General features: G+C 25.5%; 1 long non-coding RNA gene across 2 annotated transcripts in view; it reads left to right on the forward strand.

The window, feature by feature from the left end:
* The window catches only part of LOC107437847 (uncharacterized), a 336010-nt gene that overhangs the window by 12766 nt on the left and 303881 nt on the right, over positions 1-19363 (forward strand). The window contains exon 2 of one of the 2 annotated variants that reach the window (XR_011638002.1): positions 14284-14466. This is a non-coding gene — a long non-coding RNA (uncharacterized lncRNA). The remainder of the gene's footprint in view (positions 1-14283; positions 14467-19363) is intronic. The other variant, XR_011638001.1, reaches the window with a different exon arrangement.

Genomic DNA, 19363 nt, shown 5'->3' on the forward strand with positions numbered 1-19363 from the left:
CGTACTGAAACGTTGCTGCTATTCTGGCTAAGATCTTATTTTCACTTTAACGAGCGCTTAGTATATAATGTGCCAAATATGTAGTTAGTGATGGTAATTTGAGGTTTGAAACAATTTTTGGATCTTTAATGGATCACCCTATTTAATATGCACATTAGCTAGATAAATAGTAACTGATAATAAATATCTAGTTTGTTCTAATAATGGATAACTGATCGATAACAAATAACTGATTTTTAAACTTCAGCGGTAACATTCATGCCAGTAAAATGTGTGCATGGAATTTATGGAAGCATGAAGTAAAGATGATATATTATTTTTTATAATTTCAAAACGATTAAACATACGATTAAACATGCTTTTCATCTTTTTGATCGCAAAATCAATTTATTTTTAAAGTTATAATTTTTTAAAGATTTAAAATTTGGTAGGCATGACTTGATGTAGGAATTTCATAGATACACTATAGAAATATGGAATTATTTTAATACACTATTTATTTCTGATAGCTTTTTTTGCACTTTTGAAATACGTATTTGCATTTTGCACTTTTAATTTCTTTTTATTTATGTATTTATTAGGATTTTTACGAGCATTATCCATTTGTACTCAAAAGGGTTAATCCTTCACCGCCATTGTCACTCGTGCAATATTCACGATTCTTAATTTTAAAACTCTAGATCCTAATATTTGGTAAAGTAATTTTATTTTACAATTTTTACTTAATGTGTGGACTTATTTGAGCTTTCAGTTCTTTCTTTTTTAATTTTGTACTTAATAGCACATTTTTTTAATTAAAAGCTTTCGATCATCTCAGCAAAGTTTCAAATTATAACAATGTTTTGTAAACAGAAAAGCAAGGTTATTTAAAGTTAACCCTCTGTAAGGATATTGTTTTTGTGTGTAGGCAAAACGCTTTTTTTTCATGAAATTTAAATTCATACACAGCTCAGATCGTGACAGATAAATAAGCTCGTGGTTTCTAAGAAAGCCGCAAAAGCATTGTTGAAATAAAATCTAAAATGTTTTGAAATATTAAATGTCTTTGATTAAGGCAGCATTCTTTTAAATATAAATAGAGAATTTAAACTTAAGTTAGTATAAATTAGAATTAAGTGAAAAATATATTGTTGTTCTAAAAACTCTCTAAGTATAATTGTAAAGACTGCATATCACTCAAATATGACTCATTTTTTCAACAGAGCAACTAATCTATTTATTTAATAATTGAGTAAGGATGATAAAATTTAGAAATTGCTGATTAGTTTCACACGTAAAACTAAGACATTTTAGTAAATTAATTGGTAAATTTGCAGAATATTTAAGCTGATGATCTTTTAAGAAACATATAAATTCAAAAATAAATAAATTCTTTAATTAAAATTTATTTGTGAGCATTTTTATTACAATACATTTTTTCACAATATTACAATGTGCTTAATGTAGTTGTTTTGATTTCATAATTTTCATTTCGATACGTAATTCACGAATTAATGTCACATTATAATACCTGCTACAAAAATAATTTCATATAATTTTTTAAATGGACATTCTCTGGCGTTTTGGAAATAAATATTCTGATCAATATTATTTTTTTTTTGAAATACTGAAAAAAATTTTCATGACAAGTATGTTAGTTTTATAAAATTATTTCTTTATCTAGAATTACGCAATTACAGCTCAAAATTTAGCATTCTTATTAAATTTAAAGATAAAAGAAAAACATTCAACAAATTATTTGCAAAACCTGCTTAATAGCAAAATTGTATAATAATATAATGCTTGAATGATATAATAATTTCATAATTAAAATGTTTAAAAAAATTAACGCAGTAAGGAAAATTCACTGTTGGTTACATACACTCAGAAGTATGGATCCCAGGTTGATCCACACGGAGAAATTAATTGTGATAAAATTACCGTACTTAATGGCAATGACATTTCTGGTAAAATAAATAAAGCATAATTCTGGTTAATGGAACCAAAATATACGGTTAATTAAACATTTTCATTCGGAAATTTTTTCATTCAAATCGTAACAGTTTGTCGGAAATTTTGATTTTCGAAATTTTAGTTTATATCACCACACATTTAATAAAACTTAAAATTTTGAACAGTTGATTTAACATAATAATTTTTGTATGCCATGCTCTACGGTTTCATCATAGAATTACCAAATTCTCCCATTTTGCCAACCTATATTATACATTATAAAATCTCACTTTATTGTTAATTTTATCTAAATCATTACCAAAGCACTTTGGAAAAAAATAACCGAGCTTTTTCATGTTCCCATAGAGCCAACAACTCGGTTAATTTTACCATATTTTGGTAGTATTAACCATACTTTTCTCTCAGTGCATATTATAAGTATCTTGAACCAAAATACCACTTAATTTTGTTCAATAGAACCATATTTCCATGCAAGTTGAAACATAGTTTTGTGTATTTATGCACAAGAACGAAATAATATGCTATGATGATATAATTATGAATTTGAAGCAAATTCACGAAACTGTTTCAACTTGCACAGGAAATTAGGTTTCAACAGTATCCAAAATGTCTGCATTTTTTGAGATAATGATGTGTTTTAAACTAGAATATTGTAGAAACCATTTACAACTTTCTTATATGACTCATTTAAAACCTTTTAACGTACTTGGTAAACTAGTCTATCCGATATTATAGTTCAGTTCAAATGTCTTAACTTAACAATTTTAAGGTTGTGTCAAATTCGAACGATATTATGATTGAAAGTTAAACCAAATTTCTGTGAGTCTAAAAGTGTATATAAAAATAACTATATAAGATGATAAGCCTAAAGAAAATTTGTTGTTTTTTTAGTTAAGAAATTTTAATATTTAAAAGGAGACAACTGAAAGAACTGCATAAAGAAACGTTATACATCATCGATTGTATGCAAAAAATAAAAGTCTAATCAGCTAGTTAATTGTTTGTAGATTAAAAGAAACATCTGTAAATAAAATAATGCAAAGTACGTGCAAATATTAAAACGATGTGCGAAAACATAATATTTTTAAACTATTCCAATAGTAAAATTATTTGAAAAGTTTCAAATTTTAATATTACTTGTCTTTTTTATTTTTTAAGAGTGTTCAAATTTTTAATTTTTCTTTTATAATAAACTCCTACTGGAAAATAATATAAATAATCAATTAAAATATTCTGAACACTGTAAATCCCAGAAAAATCTCAGATCAAATTACAGTAAAAAGAACTTCCTTGCAGTATCCGTAAAATTTATTTTCCATAAGGATGCATTTTTACTGTGAAATTTTGTACCATAATTTTTACAGTAATATTTATTTACTTACAGTGATTTCGTAATTTTACAGTAACTATTATTATAAAAATTACTGTATATCTGTTTAAGTTAAAAAGTACTGGCACCCTGTGTGCAGGCACTTGTTTCTGAAATTTGATCCGGAATTATTTACAGTGTATTTGCTTATTTATACCTGTTAAGTCAGAAGAGTTTTAATGCTTTAACTAAACTATATGCCTTAATGAAACTAAAAATACATATAAATAATAATCAAGAGTTACGATAAAATGGCATTTTCATACATGTTTAGTTCGATAATTAATAACAATTCATAATTGGATAGATGCAAAATTTTACCTAAACACTGTAAAGATTTGCTGCATTTTCCATAACACAATTTTATAAGCAATTGAATTTGAAAGCAAATTAACATTTACAGAGACTGGTAAAAGAAAAGTAAAGAAAATAATAGTTTAGTCTTTATTTGGGTGACATTGCTTAGTCGAATTAATGAGGCATTCAGTAAAGAAGGTGAAAGTGCAATTTCTAGAACTCATTCAAGAAAAAAAAATTGCAACAGTATGATTGCTATGCATCATTAATTATCTGATTAATTCTCTTAGTAACTGCATTCATACTCTTTGAAAAAATATGGATATACCAAAAATTAATTTTCAAGAATGCAATTAAAGCTAGTTTATTCCTATGATAATAAATATACGAAATCTGCATTTATATTTTCGGAAGAAAAATAAAACAATAAGTAATACCTCTGAGGCGTAAAATTAAGACTTTAGTATTTTAATGCTCTTATTTTCTGAAGAAAAAAATTTAAATTAGTTTCAAAATTTACAGTTATTTTTATGCGTTGGATTTTGCAAAGAATTTAAATGTGTGCAAATCATATTGTTTCTTAATTTTTTATATGTTCTCTATTTTGATGTTTATCTATATCGATGTATTTGTATGTTATCTATTTCTTATTTTCATATACAGTCAGATCCCACTATAGTGAACCATCAGGGGACTCAGCAGTAAGTCGGTGGTTCACTATGTTCGAAATCTAAGAAAAAATATTTCTTGGCATATTATGGTATTGTTAAAAAAAGGGATTGCAATCGTACATAGTTTGTTTTGCATATATTATTGACTAACTAAAAATGTAGTCTCTTTGCAATATCACTTATTTTACTTTCTTTTTTAACCCTACTAATTCATTTATTAAAAAGTTGATAACTTTTGTTTCAAAGTATGAAACATTTCTTGGTGATGGGTATGGTTTTTCACCAGTGAAATAATTACATGTTAATTTTTCTGGATTTCGTAGGTTCATTTGTAAACGTGAAAAAACATGTTGCTAATTTAAACTGTGAAATGCTCCACAATTTGAAACAAAAGTTATTAACTTTTCTATAAACTGAAAATTATAGTTAAGAAGAAGTGAGGTAAAATTCATTTCCTTTTTAGGAATCATGTTTAAACAATAAAAAAATTGCTGAGAGGAAAACCACGAAAACTTCCAATAGTTAGCCAAACGGAAAGGGAATTCTAACCCTAGATACATTTACCACTGTGGATATTTTAAGTCAGCACGAGCCGAAAACAGAATTCGTATCAACCAGCCACTGCTAGGATTTGAACCAAGGCCACCTCATTGGATGGCGAACCATCTATCTCCCGAGCCACTTTTTTATTGTACAAGACACAGCAGTCTGCTTTCGATTTTTTTAAAAAAAATCGGGATATCCATTTTTCTAAAATATAAGGCTTGACTAGCTACAAAGCGATTCTCCCGCATTATCAAGCTCATGTGACTCATTACAAAAGATTTAAAGATGGTATAGAAAAACAATTCAGGTAAATTTTGAAAACCAATACAATAGAAAAGCTCATTTTAGGAGGCATTTAAATATTTTAAAGAAAAAGTTAAGATAATATTACTCGGACGAAAACATTCTGGTAAAATTACCGTTCAGTATGGTAATGATATTTCTTGTTAAAAGAAAAAAAAAATTCTGGTTAATAAAACCAAAATATACAGTATTTAAACCTAGAATTTAATTACTGTTCCGTTTATAAGGCAACAGTTTACCAGAAATTTTGGTTTTCAAAACTATACCTTTTATTACCAACACATCTAGTAAAATATACAAAACTGAAAGAAAAAATTTCCAAATAAATGGTTCTTATGCCTTGCTTTGGGGTATCATGATGAAATTACCACAATTTACCACACTTACCAACTTTTACATGTTATGAAATCAAATATTATTGTTAATTTTAGCATAATCATTACCAATATGCATCGATAGAAGTTACCAAACTTTTTGGTGTTACCATAGAGCCAGTTTTGATCTTACTTTTTTTGTCAGTGCTCTAACCACAAAAAAGAGAGAGACTCAATATTTCAACCATTCCTAGAAATGATGATAATTGAATATATTATATGCTCAATAGATCCGTATTTTGTGAAAGAAAAAACAAGTATTTTTAATGAAATTAGTTAAGTAATATAATTAATTTTATTTCAGTTTCATACAAAACTGAAATTACTTGACAATGAAGATAAGCTTGAATACACTGCAAGAAAATAACTACTTCAATTCAACAGAACTGGGGCAACATAATAAGTTGTTCCAATTAAGGGGCTTAAATCTGACTTAAAAGCTTTTAAATTTGATTATTTTTCATAATGAACAGGTTTAAAGGTGTATATTTTTATAATTCACCAATTTTTTTGTTCTAGCTATTATTTGTATAAAATGAACAATCCAAAAGTAGTTGAAGCGAAACGATATGGTTGATAGTATAGAATTTAATTTGCTTTAAAATATTTCAAGGCGGAAAAAGTCAGCATATTTTAAGCATTCAAAAATAGGCACCCGTTCTCAAGACTTGCCAGACTTTAATGAGGAAAATAAGAGATATTTTTTAACGGAAAATGTGAAGTTGCTATCGAAGAAATGGATAATAAATGAAAGTGAAAACAGAACTAAGAAACTCTCAACACTTTGTGAATATCCACTGCATAATTTTTAATAAGCATGTCACATACACCATATATTTCACTAAATAGGAAAATTTCTTGATTTGTTCAAAGCTGTCCCAAGCTAGTTCAAAGGTACATTCATCATAGAGCATGTTCGAAATTCTTTTTAAATTTTTTTAATTTTATGAGTTGAGAAAATATTCAATTTTAGCTTAACAAGTTAAAAAGGTATGTTGATTGCGTTTGTTGAATTTTCTACTTAATATACGTATGTTGAATTTTCTATTTAAATTACACACAATAAGTTATAAGTATGAGAAATATGAACTTTCCAAAAAAATCAATTCAAAGGTGCACCTCTTTCCTCTGTATAGGAGATCTAAAAGTTTTTTAAATGTTACAATTGTGTTCAGACAATGTGATCTGGAATAAAAATTAAGAAAAGTCCGAAAATAAATTTTTTTCTTAATTATTCCAAAAGGCATAGTTATTTTAGTTTGGAAAAGTGGTCGAAATTTGAAGTGGTCTTTATTTAATTTAATTTTCGAGATGATTTTTGGGTGTTAATGTTTAGATATCGAGACAATTTTTGGATATTCTTTATCTATATTTACGTCCAGTGGCGTGTAAAAGTATGAGGAGGCTAAATTTTGTATTAGATGCCCCTAAAGAGTAGCATAAAATAATGTTAGGATAAATAAACTTTATTTACTTAAAAGGTAAAAACCATATATACTCGCGAAAAATATAAATCCATATTATGAATTCCTTCTTATTTTAATGTATATATATATTTTAATGCATTTAAATCCAAAAATTACTTACTTATCCTCTTCATGCCGAAGTGGCACAAAAGACATCGAATCTTTTTCTCCACACACTCCTGTCTTTGGCCAAATTAATTTATGGTTTGTTTTCAACCAAATATTCTTAATCTTTATAAGATAAATGCTTTTAAAATTTTAATGACCTAAAACATTTTTTTCTAAAAATTTGTTTATAATTATTATTTTATTCTTAAGAAAGTAATTAACTTCAGTGGTTAATAATAATTTCCTTCTTTCTATTCAGAAGAAAAAAAACTACTTAAAGAGATTTAAAAAAAACTACTACATAATGGTAATACTACCGAAAAAATAAAAAATAATCTTTAATTTTTAAATCTTTATAAAATTATTTCTTGATCCAATTTTTGCATGTCCGCTTGAAAAAAAATTCTTAATGTTACGAAAATTACTTTTTTTCTGATTTATTACTTCATATTTTAAAGATTAACTTAAAATAAAATATTTCATTAGGATAAAAAGTAGAAAAAAAGGACTGGTAAGAAATATAATTAATAGATCTTACCATATTTTTAAAATAAAAATAAAAAATATTTACATAATAAATTTTATATGATAAATTTTACATAATAAATTTAATTATGATATTTAATATTAGCATATTTATCTCATAATAACTAAATTTTACTTTTAAAACAATGGGAAAGTGAAAAATTATATAACAGAGAGAATGCATTAAACTTGGAAAAAAACGGTTCCAAAAATTATGAAAAATTTATTGAAAATGAATTTGTACCACAGTTTGAAAATGCAAGAAGTAAAAATAAAGGAATAAACAAAACCTAACGCTACAGAACGCTTTCAAAAATTTCATAAACACTTTGCGTGAGTCAAATGTTTTAAGAAACTTGCAGTATATAAATATTAAATATTAATATTTATGCAATAAATAGTAAGAATTTTCAGTGGAATCTAATGAAAAAAAGTCACGTTAAATTCCTTGAAAAATTTCGAGCATTTAAATATCAAAATTCAATAAAAACAAAACTCCCTAGTAACTAAGAATTTATTTTGTACCTAGATCACGTACAACTTTTATAGTCTATCTTTCGATTCTTATGAAATTATGGCATTTGAGTTATATTTTTCAAGAAAAAAATTTAAACCAGTGAAATATCAAATAATAGGCTTTATAGATCGATAAATCTTCTGATTAATATTTTCTTTTACTTAACAGATGATACAGGCGAAATAAAACAAAGGTCATTCTTTTAGAATGGCTAAAATCTGGAAAGTCTTAGTTTCACAAATGACGATTAACTAAAATCAGTTTTGAAACATTAATCAGAGGCTATTTAGCTCTAATAATGGTTAATGGTAAATAAGATAAATTTCAAATAATAGGTTATATCGATCGAAAAATCATCTGATTAATTTTTTTTATGCTTAACAAATGATACAGGTGAAATAAAACAAAATAATTTTCTTAGAATGGCTAAAACCAGGAATGTCTTAGTTTCACAAATAAAGATTAATTCAAATCCGTTTTGAAACATTAATCAGAGGCTATTTAACTTTAATAATGGTTAATGTTAAACCAGCGAAATTTTAATAATAGGCTATATCAATCGAAAATCTTCTGATTCATTTTTTTTACTTAGCAGATGATACAGGTGAAATAAACGGAAGTAATTCTCTGGCTAAAACCTGGAAACTCTTGGTCTAAACTGTTACAAATGAAGATTAATTCAAATTCGCTTTGAAACATTAATCAGAGCCTATTTAGCTCTAATAATGGTTGAATTTTTTGAATTTATTGTCGAAATTTTCTATGAAGAAAATTATTGCAGTTGTGCACGTACCTTAAAATTCAAAAGATCCTTGGAAGTTTAATTTAGTAATGTGGTGGATTACGCAAAATATTATATAAAATATGAAATTTCAATTGCATTTAAACAATTTTTCCTTATGTAAGGAAAAAAACCGTTCAAAAGCAATTTTTTTTACTTAAAATAATATAAGTTTGAGGTTTTAAAGCAAATTCAGTTCTAACATTTCATTGAAATTTTACCAGAATTATAACAGTACACAGATAACAGGCAAATGTTTTTCTTTTCTTATCTTTTCTTTTTTTTTTTCATTTTTGTTTGGTTGGAATAGAAAGTTTGATTAATTAATAACTTTTTAAACTGAGTAGAAATATTAGTATGTTATCTTTTCTCTTCTTTTTTCTCAATTTTGTTTGGTTGGCATAGAAAGTTTGACTAATTAATAATTTTTTAAACTGAGTAGAAATATTAGTATGCTAAGCTTGTTTCTTTAAAGATAGAATAACGGCATGTAAAAAACATTTAAAAAAAATAAAACTTGTAAGCTTTTATTTACAGATAATTTTTGTTTTTGCTTTTTTAAAAAAATTTTAGCTTTGTACAGGTTTTCATATTCAACACTTCGTTTGTGATGAAAACTTAATGATCAGGCCAATTTTCACTTTTAATGATTAAAGAAAGTAATATTTAAGCCTGCTCAAATAAACATTGTTTCAGTGATGGTCATATAATTTAAAATAAACCTTGAGAAGATGAATTAATTCTCCCTCCGAGAACGCTTTCTACTCTTGATTTGCGAATGATGATTCATCCTCAATTTCAGAAATTTTTTCTAATCTTGTTCTGTAAATGCAGATTGAATCTCAATTTAAAGAGCTGCTTATTCCAGCGTAATGTGAACCTCATAGCACGCAAACTGACATAGTTAAATTTAACATTGTTTCAATCTCGCACGGTTTATTTACTAATTATTTGTAAACCTTGTTGGGCTTCGTGATAAAGATATTTCTGACACTAAAATTAACCTTACACTGATATCTGGGTACATACTTATCAGCTCTAAATAATTTAGAATACGATAATATTCCTATTATTTAATTAAATTGAAATAAATATAATATTTTTACTTTGAAATTCTTTATTGTTAGATAAGATTAACGGTGGCATAATATTTGATGCATACTTGCAGTAGCTAAAATATTAACATGAAGTTTTTTTACAAAAAATTGCCTAAATTTTCTAAATTTTCTAGACCAAAATTTTTATAATGATTTAATTATTAAAATTTTTCCAAGATTTTTTAACTATATAGTTACCTAAATTTTATTTGTTATGTGAGAAAAAGGCAGAAAAGTCAAGAGAAAAAAATATTTAATAAAATTACCGTAATATAAGGCAATGACATTTTTGATTTAAAAGAAACAACAACTAATTCAAGCTAATAAAGCTTAAATATACGAATTTTAAACCATTCAGTTGATAATTTTTACGTTCATATGGTAAGTTTTGGTTTTAAAAATTATAGATCCTATTTCCACACACTAAATAAAAAATACAAAACTGTAAGTTAAACTTAACAGAATAAATGGTTTTTATACCATGCTCTAAGTTAACATGATAAAATTGCCAAATTTTACCAACTTTATCCAAAATTATAAAACTACATTTTATTGAAAATTTCACCAAAATCGTTATCAAGACACTTCGAAATAAATTACTGAGCATTTTGGTGTTCCCGTAGAGCTAAATTTTACCATTATCTATTAGCTTTGACATGCTTTTTTTCTCTGTGTGTAACTTTTAACTTTCAGTTTTCCTAAACATTATACTTTCATTTGTTTAAAAGACCCTTCCTTAAAGGAAAAATATCTTTTAAAGGATGAACAAACCTTAATCTGTATTAATTACTACTTATCAATCATAAGTAATTTAAGACTTCGGATGTTCTCATTTATACCAGAGAATCGAACAGGGTTTGCTCAGCAAACTTTTGAATTCTTCTGTGAGCTGGCGAGTGTTAGCAGACAGAAGAAAGAGTCCCCTCTCTATTTATACTTGTAATTCTTTCATTATTAACAATGAAACTAATTAATTTTACAAACTGATCGGTATCTTTATTTTTATATTTAATAAAAGCTAGTTGGGTTGATCTACATTCAAATTACAATATGAATGTATTATGAACTTTTATCTGTTCAATTTTGCGTTCTCAAAAGATTAAATACTTAAAAGAAATTTTAATATCGTTAGCTTATTATATACTTCGGTCTTTTAGTTTAGCTTTGAGTAAGTGGTAAATTTTTAAAAGGAAATTCTAAAAATATATCTATTGGGAATAATTTTCAATTAAACACTGCATGGAGAAAAACAATTGCGGTGAAATTACCGCACTGTATGGTAGGAACATTACCGATTTTTAAAAAAAACTACAATTCTGGTAATGAAATCCAAAATATACGAATTTTAAACCTCCATTTCATAATTTTTCTGGAATTCTGGGAATCAAACCAGGTTACCAGGAATTCTAGGAATCAAACTTATGTTTCTTATTACCCATATTTAGTAAAAAATACAAAACTCAAAAGTAAAGTTAACCTAATAAATGTTTTTGATAATAATGGCTCTAAGATATGATTAAATTACGAAATTTTATCACATTGACCAAATATATCATTTATTATAAAAACATATTTTCTTGCTAATTATACTAAAATTATTATCAAAACTCTTGGGTAAAATCTACCGAGTTTTTGGTGTTCCCATAGAACCACGATACGATAAATTGTACCCTTTTCTGGCAGTTTTGTCCATACTTTGTTCCTTAGCGTGTTAACAAGTATAAATAGAATAATACAATCGTTATTTAAACATTGATCTACACAAGTCTGATCAATTATTAAATATAAATACTGATATAATGTTCATGTCAGTATTTATAGCATCATTAGTATTATTATCAGAATTACTTCTGTTAAAATTGCCGAGCTTTTTGGTGCTCTCCTAGATCCAGAAATGTGGTAAATTTTACCATATTCTGGTAAGTTATGCCTGGTAGTTATGACCATATTTTTTTGCAGTGTAATTTTGATTTGGTTAAAATGATAATTTCATTTCTGTAGATATTAAAGGAGGTTAGATTTTATAACTCGGTTTGAAATAGACAACTTTTACATGCTTTTTCAATAAATTCGGAATATTTTCATTTTGCTTTGTTTTATCCTTATTGTTGTGATGTCCTCTTATATTTTTAAAATGAAAAAAAGAAACTGTCATTTTAAATTTTAATTTTTCGTCAAAAATTTTATTTTAAAAATTAGCACAAAATATCTGCACAGAAATTTTTTAAAAATAAGAACATTTAAAAAAAAAAGGAACAAAACAAGAAATAAAAAACGAAGCATTCAAGTTTTGAAAAACAATTTGGAATTTCCTTGGAAAAGTTTTTTTTATTATAAATATCAGAACGGAACTTATAAGAATTAGTATTTTCTACAAATAAAACACATGTGTAGAGTTTGTTTTAATATCATAATCAAAATTTTAATTAAAATTTCTTTCAACCTTTTTTTAACTACATTGGTTTTACAGTGAGAAAAATTGTATGGTCAAAACTATCAAAAAATGAAAAAAATTATCATGTTCCTATCTCTATGGGAACACAAAAAAGCTCGTTTATTTTAACCGAAGTGCTTTGCTAATGGTTTTAGTAAAATTAAAAAGGAAATATAGTTTTATAATATTTGATAAAATTTGATATTTTTATCATAATAACTTAAAGCATGGCATAAACACCATTTATTTTGTTAAATTTACTTTTCAGTTTCTTATTTTTTCTAAATGAGTGGGAATTAGGACTATAAATTTGAAAACCAGAATTTCCGATAAACCGTTACCATACGAACGGAAAAATTTCCAATTTAGTTATTTAAATACCATATTTTTGGGGTTTTCATTCCAGAATGACTTTTTTCCCTAAACATATCGTTACCATACAGTACGGTAATTTTACCATAATTTGCTTCTTTGTGCAGAGTTATTTTACTATCGTAAAAAAAACTTTAATTTAAATTTTATTAAAGTTTTTTGTTTCTCAATCGTTTTTATCAAATACATTTAAATTTTAAGTTTCAGATGTAATTGAAACTTGAACGCTGCATTTTGTGAGAAATTTTTAATTTTATAGCAATTATGATTTGAATGTTTGCGACATGTAAACAGCGTATTAAAAAGAAATTTGCTTAATTATTTCATTTTAGTTTATTTTGCACATAATGTCTGGAAAATTATATAGTCTGTGCAATAGATGTTTTAGTTAAATGTCCAATTCTCATAAAAAGAAAACAAAAAAAAGAAAAATGAGTAATTAGAAATATATATAATAAACAGACACATATGCTATAAATTTATATAGCAGGCATGTCTTTTTCAGTGATTTTATTTTTAATTTAACTTTAAACTTTATGCATTTTAAAGAAGTCGAATCTCGATGTGTGCTTACAGTTAAGCTATCAAATTAGGTTATCTCCAAGCATAGTGAAAGCTTTTAAGAACTTCAATATTCTTAATTTTTCAATATTCTTTTTTAAAATGCGATGTTAAAAACAATTTCATATGGAAAAAAATATATAATTTGTATTTGCATTAATTTACAATAATTAAGTGAAAATTTTAAACTCTTTTTAACATATTTTAATAATATTAACTAAAAATAAGTTGTAATCATTATAACGAGTAAAATAACTATAGAGAAATAACTACTCACCACGTAATTGCACGTTACGATTAATAAAGTGGCGTAATAACAAAAATTTTTTAAAGTATTTTCGTGATACATATTATCGTCTTAATAATATACCTAGATATATTAAATAAAAACTAAAATTTCAATCACATAGACAATTGAAATGTGTAAACTTTAATGTATGAACTCTTAATTGGTTTCTGTTATTGGAGTTATATGAATACTTCTTTAAAGATATTTTAACTAATTGGGTCTATTTTAGTACTTTCGTTCTAGATGAAGACTTGAATATGATAGGTTCTATCATATGTATTAATGGTTTCTATTCTATTCTATTCTATTCTATTACATAATTATATTGTATAATTGTAAGCATCATATAAAATGTTGGAATTTGATTATCTTAAAAATTTTGTTATTATGTTTTATTTTAAAATAAGTGTATACTGCTATTTTAAAAAGAATATTTGATATGCATTATGATGTAGTAAGAATAATTTTATTTTGCTTTATCCGAAAATAATCTGCTTGGTGGATTTTGCACTTATTCTTGTTTAGTGCTTTTTATTTACAAACAATACCGATTTCCGATGTATTTCCATTTCAATTTCTGTTCATTGTGAGTTCTACATCCTGGATATTTTTCTTTTAAGTAGATACCGTTACCCTGAATACAACCACTCCACCTTCAAGGTCGCTTCAATGTCAAGGTTCAAGAACTTCCAGGAGGGCTCTTTAGAATGGTTTCCCTGCATTGAAAGTAAGCAAGCAGAAAAGATTGTTTGACTGATTTCTCATGCTCCATATAGAACATCGGTCATTGCACCTTGTAAGAGGTATGCAAACTTTTTTACCATCTTGGACACGATTTTTTTTTCTTCCATCTTCACCTGAAAATAGGCAGAAAAACGAAGGAAGTAATCATAATACGGTTAAAAATGGGATAAAATAACGTAAACATTTAAAAAATATCTTTTCTGATTGGCAAATGAACTTATAAGTTATAAACTGTTAAAAAATATATAAATAAAAAAATAATTATGACAACTTGAGAAAAATATATCTGTTTTTCTTTTAAATTATTTACTAGGAGAAAAACAATACAATTTATAAAATAACTCAGATGCAATGTAAAAAGGAAATTCTCAATAATTCGTTATGCATGTATATATTTTCATGAATAAAATGAAGGATTGGCTGTTTTAAGGAAATGAAATCACAATAATAAAAATAAAATAAGAATATTATACCATTCCGAAATTTTTTGTTAATCAATATTTATGTTGATTGTATTGACTCTTTTTATTAAGCTGTTTTTCATTGATTAAACAATTATTATAATTTAGTATAGACCAATCTTCAGGAAAATTCCAAAGCAGTAAAACTTATCAAGTTAAAATCTAATATCAGGAACCGAACTTATCCTATATAATCATTGAGAAAAAATTATGGTTCAAATTCCAAAATATGATAAAATTTATGGTGTTAATGGCTCATTGGAAACACCAAAGAGGTTGATACTTTTTTCCGAAGCGCTTTGGTTATGACTTTTGGTAAAAGTAGCAATAAAATATGGTTTTATTACCATGCAGTTTGATAGTAAATGTGATAAAAATTGGTAATTTTAATCATTGTACTTGCATAAAAACATTTTATTCGGTTAAATTTACCTTTCTATTTTGTATTTTTACTAAATGTGTAATTTACAAATTTATAGATTTCCTGGTTCCTGAAAATTCTGATTTTCACCACATGAACTATAATCTTAAAAACCAGAATTTCTGATAAAATTACCAAATGCATATGTTAAGTACGATATATTTTGATTTTATTGACAGAATAAAAAAATTTTCTTCCTTACCAGAAAGATTTTGTAACCTGACATCCTGTTTCAGGCGTATGCTGTATATGAATTTTTTTATACTATTACTGAATGTATTTTACGAAATTAGTGAAATAATATAAAAGGATATATTAAACCTCTTGGAGAGTTGATCTCAAGGAAAAATATTAAAGGCTTTATAACAACTAGTTTTTTAACTATAAACTTTGAAATGTTAAACCGAATATAATTTCAAATTTTCTAATTGCATAAAAGTTTTTGTGAATTATATTTTAAGAACGTTGTTTGTAAATTAATAGCATGTATAACTAACAAAATAAGTATATTTGTTTTATTTCTTATTTTTTTAATAAATTTATAAAGTGAATTGTAATCCTTCATGCAATTTATTTCATTTCCTAAGATATAGGGTGTATTTTCTGAATGAATTTTTAAAGTTGAGTAAACATTTTTTTATTCAGTTTCAACTTGATTGGTGATACATAAGGAATATATTATACAATATTAATTTTTTGATCCAATTTTCTTACAGAGATAAAATATCCATTATATTCAATTCTTATATCTAAAAATAGCGTATTATAAGATAAGATTAAAAAAAAAATCATCCCGATTTTTAAGTTGATCCCCTGCTAAGTTAACAACTGAAGCGATGCAATTTACATAGGTTTCCCCGTTTCTTGTCCTAAAATTTCAATTACAATTTTTTTCATAGCACATATAAAATGAAAGCATTTTAAGCTAAATATATATTTTTAAGCATAGATATTTTAGAAAAAATCGTTTTATTCAACCGTTAATCTATTAAATTAAATTAAATTTTGATATGTTTCTTCACCATTTCTTGAAATTTTTTTAAGTCTATATAATTAAATTATGATAAGTACGAACATATAAAAAAACATTTCTATTTCTTAAAGTTTTTATTAATTCTTATGCATCATGCAATATCTACGACAAACTCTAGTAGAAAAACATATTTTTTATTCCGAATTTCTAACTTAAATAAAATATAATGAATTCGGTGAATTAGTTAATTTCATGTCTGTACATAGGTCTCAAAAACAATAAGACAGAAAATTGTTCATTTTCATGTTATTTAGAACAAGGGTAAACAAATTTGTGTTTCTTAAAAAAAGTGTTCATATTTTTCTTTTTAAAGTTTATTTATAATTTAAATCTCTGCCCCTTCATATAACGTCTGTCTCTGTCAGACAATTACTTGCCTTTGTCTAAAATTCTAGTATCAATAAAATATTTTTGTATGAAGTTTGGTGACGTTTGAATTATTTTTCTGTTCAAATCCTCTTCCTAAAATGCGAAAAATGATTTGTTTATATTCAATTTTAGATCTAACTAAACAGACCTCACTTGGATATTTTATATTTAAATGTATTACTTGATGGAATGCCTCTTAAATAATTACATACTTTAAAACAAATTTATTATATAAATAAAACTATCTTGTTGCTTAAAAGATGGTTCATTTTGACAAATTCTACTTATCGGTTTTTATTTTAATATATGTTTTCCTCTCTCTACAGCTAAAAGCAGGCCAGAGTGGCCCCAGCGACTTTTTCTTTCCCAGATCAGATGAATGTTGTTTCCAATTAGTTACTTTTAACGCAATTTTAACGTTTTTATATGTTTTTCTACCTCATCAAAACATCTAAGTGAAGATCTTCTTCGCTTTTTTAAGTCATCTGGCCTCTTGAAGGTTAACAGTTTTGTGGTGTTGCAATTCTTTGATTGAAATAAGTGACCAAGATACCATATTCACTTTGGTTTGATGACTTTTAATACGTCATTTTAATACTTTTTTTTAGACAGCAACGAACAAAAAACAACAGCAGCCTGTTTTGATTGTCCGGCTTTTGCTTTCATAGGGGACTATGGCAGCAATCAGATTAAGTGCTTAATGCATACTCAATTTTGTCCTATTGCTATTTAGAGCCCTGATATGATTAGATTGAAGATTAAATTATTTTTTTCACACTGAAAGTGAAATAAAATTTATTTAGCTCCTTCTTCCTAATAGTACTATTAGAAATTTTTTATAATTAGCCATAAAGATGTGAAATTGGAATTCAATCTCTCTTTTTGTCAACATAAAGTTTTCGGTGGGAAAAAAAAGCAATTTTTAGAGTTAATTATGTCGATATTTGAAGTTTAATGAAAGATTTCGCACTCAAAAGGTATTTTATTTATTTATTTTTTCAGAAAAAGCTTTAATTATTATTCAATGTAGTAATTCGCAAATAAATAAAGGACAAAATTTTAGAACATTTTAATGAAAACTGTAAAAATTATGGAGAAAAATTTTAAAGTTTAACAAACAACTTAATTTTTTTTAGCTTATTAAAAATGAATATAAAAAATATTTTAGTTAATTTCCGATCTCTTTTAACTTATCAGGAGATTATTCAAAATTACAAGACACTAACTAAAAAAATATTATTTTTTTTTTAAAAAATCAAATATATTTAATTTTGAATCAACTGTAATAAAGTTAAAGAATATTTTTCAGTTTTTTAAAACATTATTTATCAAATAATTAGCTTTTATTTTTACGAAAATTTACTTTTCTTTCGAAGTAACGAACAAAAAAAAAAAAAAAAAAAAAAAAAAAAAAAAAAGAAATCAGAAAAATCAAAGAGCATCGAGTTTTTTGTTTTTATTTTGAGCTTTCTTTAAAAATGTTAATACTCAAGTCCTGTTTGCGGTAAATTATTTGCATTATTAATTGAAATAATTAAGTATGTAGGCATTCGGTTTTTGAACAGCAATGATTTCATTCGAGCTTTTGCCTTTTTTTTCTTCTTTTTTTCCCTATAAAAATAAAACAAAAATTTAATAGAAATAAATATAGTTTGAATAGTAAGCATGATAAATATCAATAATGTTTATAATGAGGTTAATAATTAATTAGTCAATGCTGTATATGAAGTTTTAAAAAACTAAGTAAGATGTGAATGTTTAAAAAAAATTAAATAATTTCAATAAAAACAAGCATAGTGTCGAAATTGCTATCCAGCCTAATTCTAAAAAACAATAAACAAGAAAATGTACCGTTCTTGATTTTGGACTTCGGTTAAAAATCATGATACAATAATTTATTATCCTTTCAAAGTTCAATTGAAGCATTTTTGTAAGCTGGTTAGCCTTTTTTATTATTATTATTGGTTTTGAGTAATAGGGAAAAATTAATAATAATATAATTTACATACACTCTGCATAAGAAATTTAGATGTTCCAGTAAAATTATTTAGTAATGCAATTTTATAGTTAATATGAAAACTAAATAATGTTTAGATAATTTTTTGAAACTATGATCAAGAAATTCTTAATTTTATTCTCCAACGAAAACATTAAAATATAAAACAATAAAAATAGACTATGCATAATAAATGTATATTAATAAATAGATCGGATGTTAATAAGTTGTTATAAATAGAATAAAAACAAAATAATGCGTCAGTTATTAAAAAAAAAACAATAATTGCATGATTTTAATCGTAACAAATTTAAGATAAAAAAAGGGTATGCAGTATAATTACGAAAAAAAAAGAAGCAGGAACATTTATGTCGTTTTTGAATCTCTATCTATGTAAGGAATCCTGTGCCCCGTTTTCGTACTAGGATTGCCCCCGTTGGTGAATAGTTGCCATCATTTTTTGTGTTGTGTAAACTAGAATTTTTGCAGTGCATGTAGTCACTTTCTAATTTACTTTTTCAATGTTATAATTTTATTTATCTATTTATTAATTTTTCGTTTGCTTGTTTACTGATAACACATACTTTCATTCACAATAAAATCAATTTTATGGCTACGTTGCAAAAACATTTCTTTTCAATTTTTCTTTCACCTTTCTCAATTTTCTTGCTTCTTC

This window comes from Parasteatoda tepidariorum, chromosome 10 (genome assembly GCF_043381705.1).
Source record: "Parasteatoda tepidariorum isolate YZ-2023 chromosome 10, CAS_Ptep_4.0, whole genome shotgun sequence".
In the NCBI taxonomy this organism is placed as follows: domain Eukaryota; kingdom Metazoa; phylum Arthropoda; class Arachnida; order Araneae; family Theridiidae; genus Parasteatoda; species Parasteatoda tepidariorum.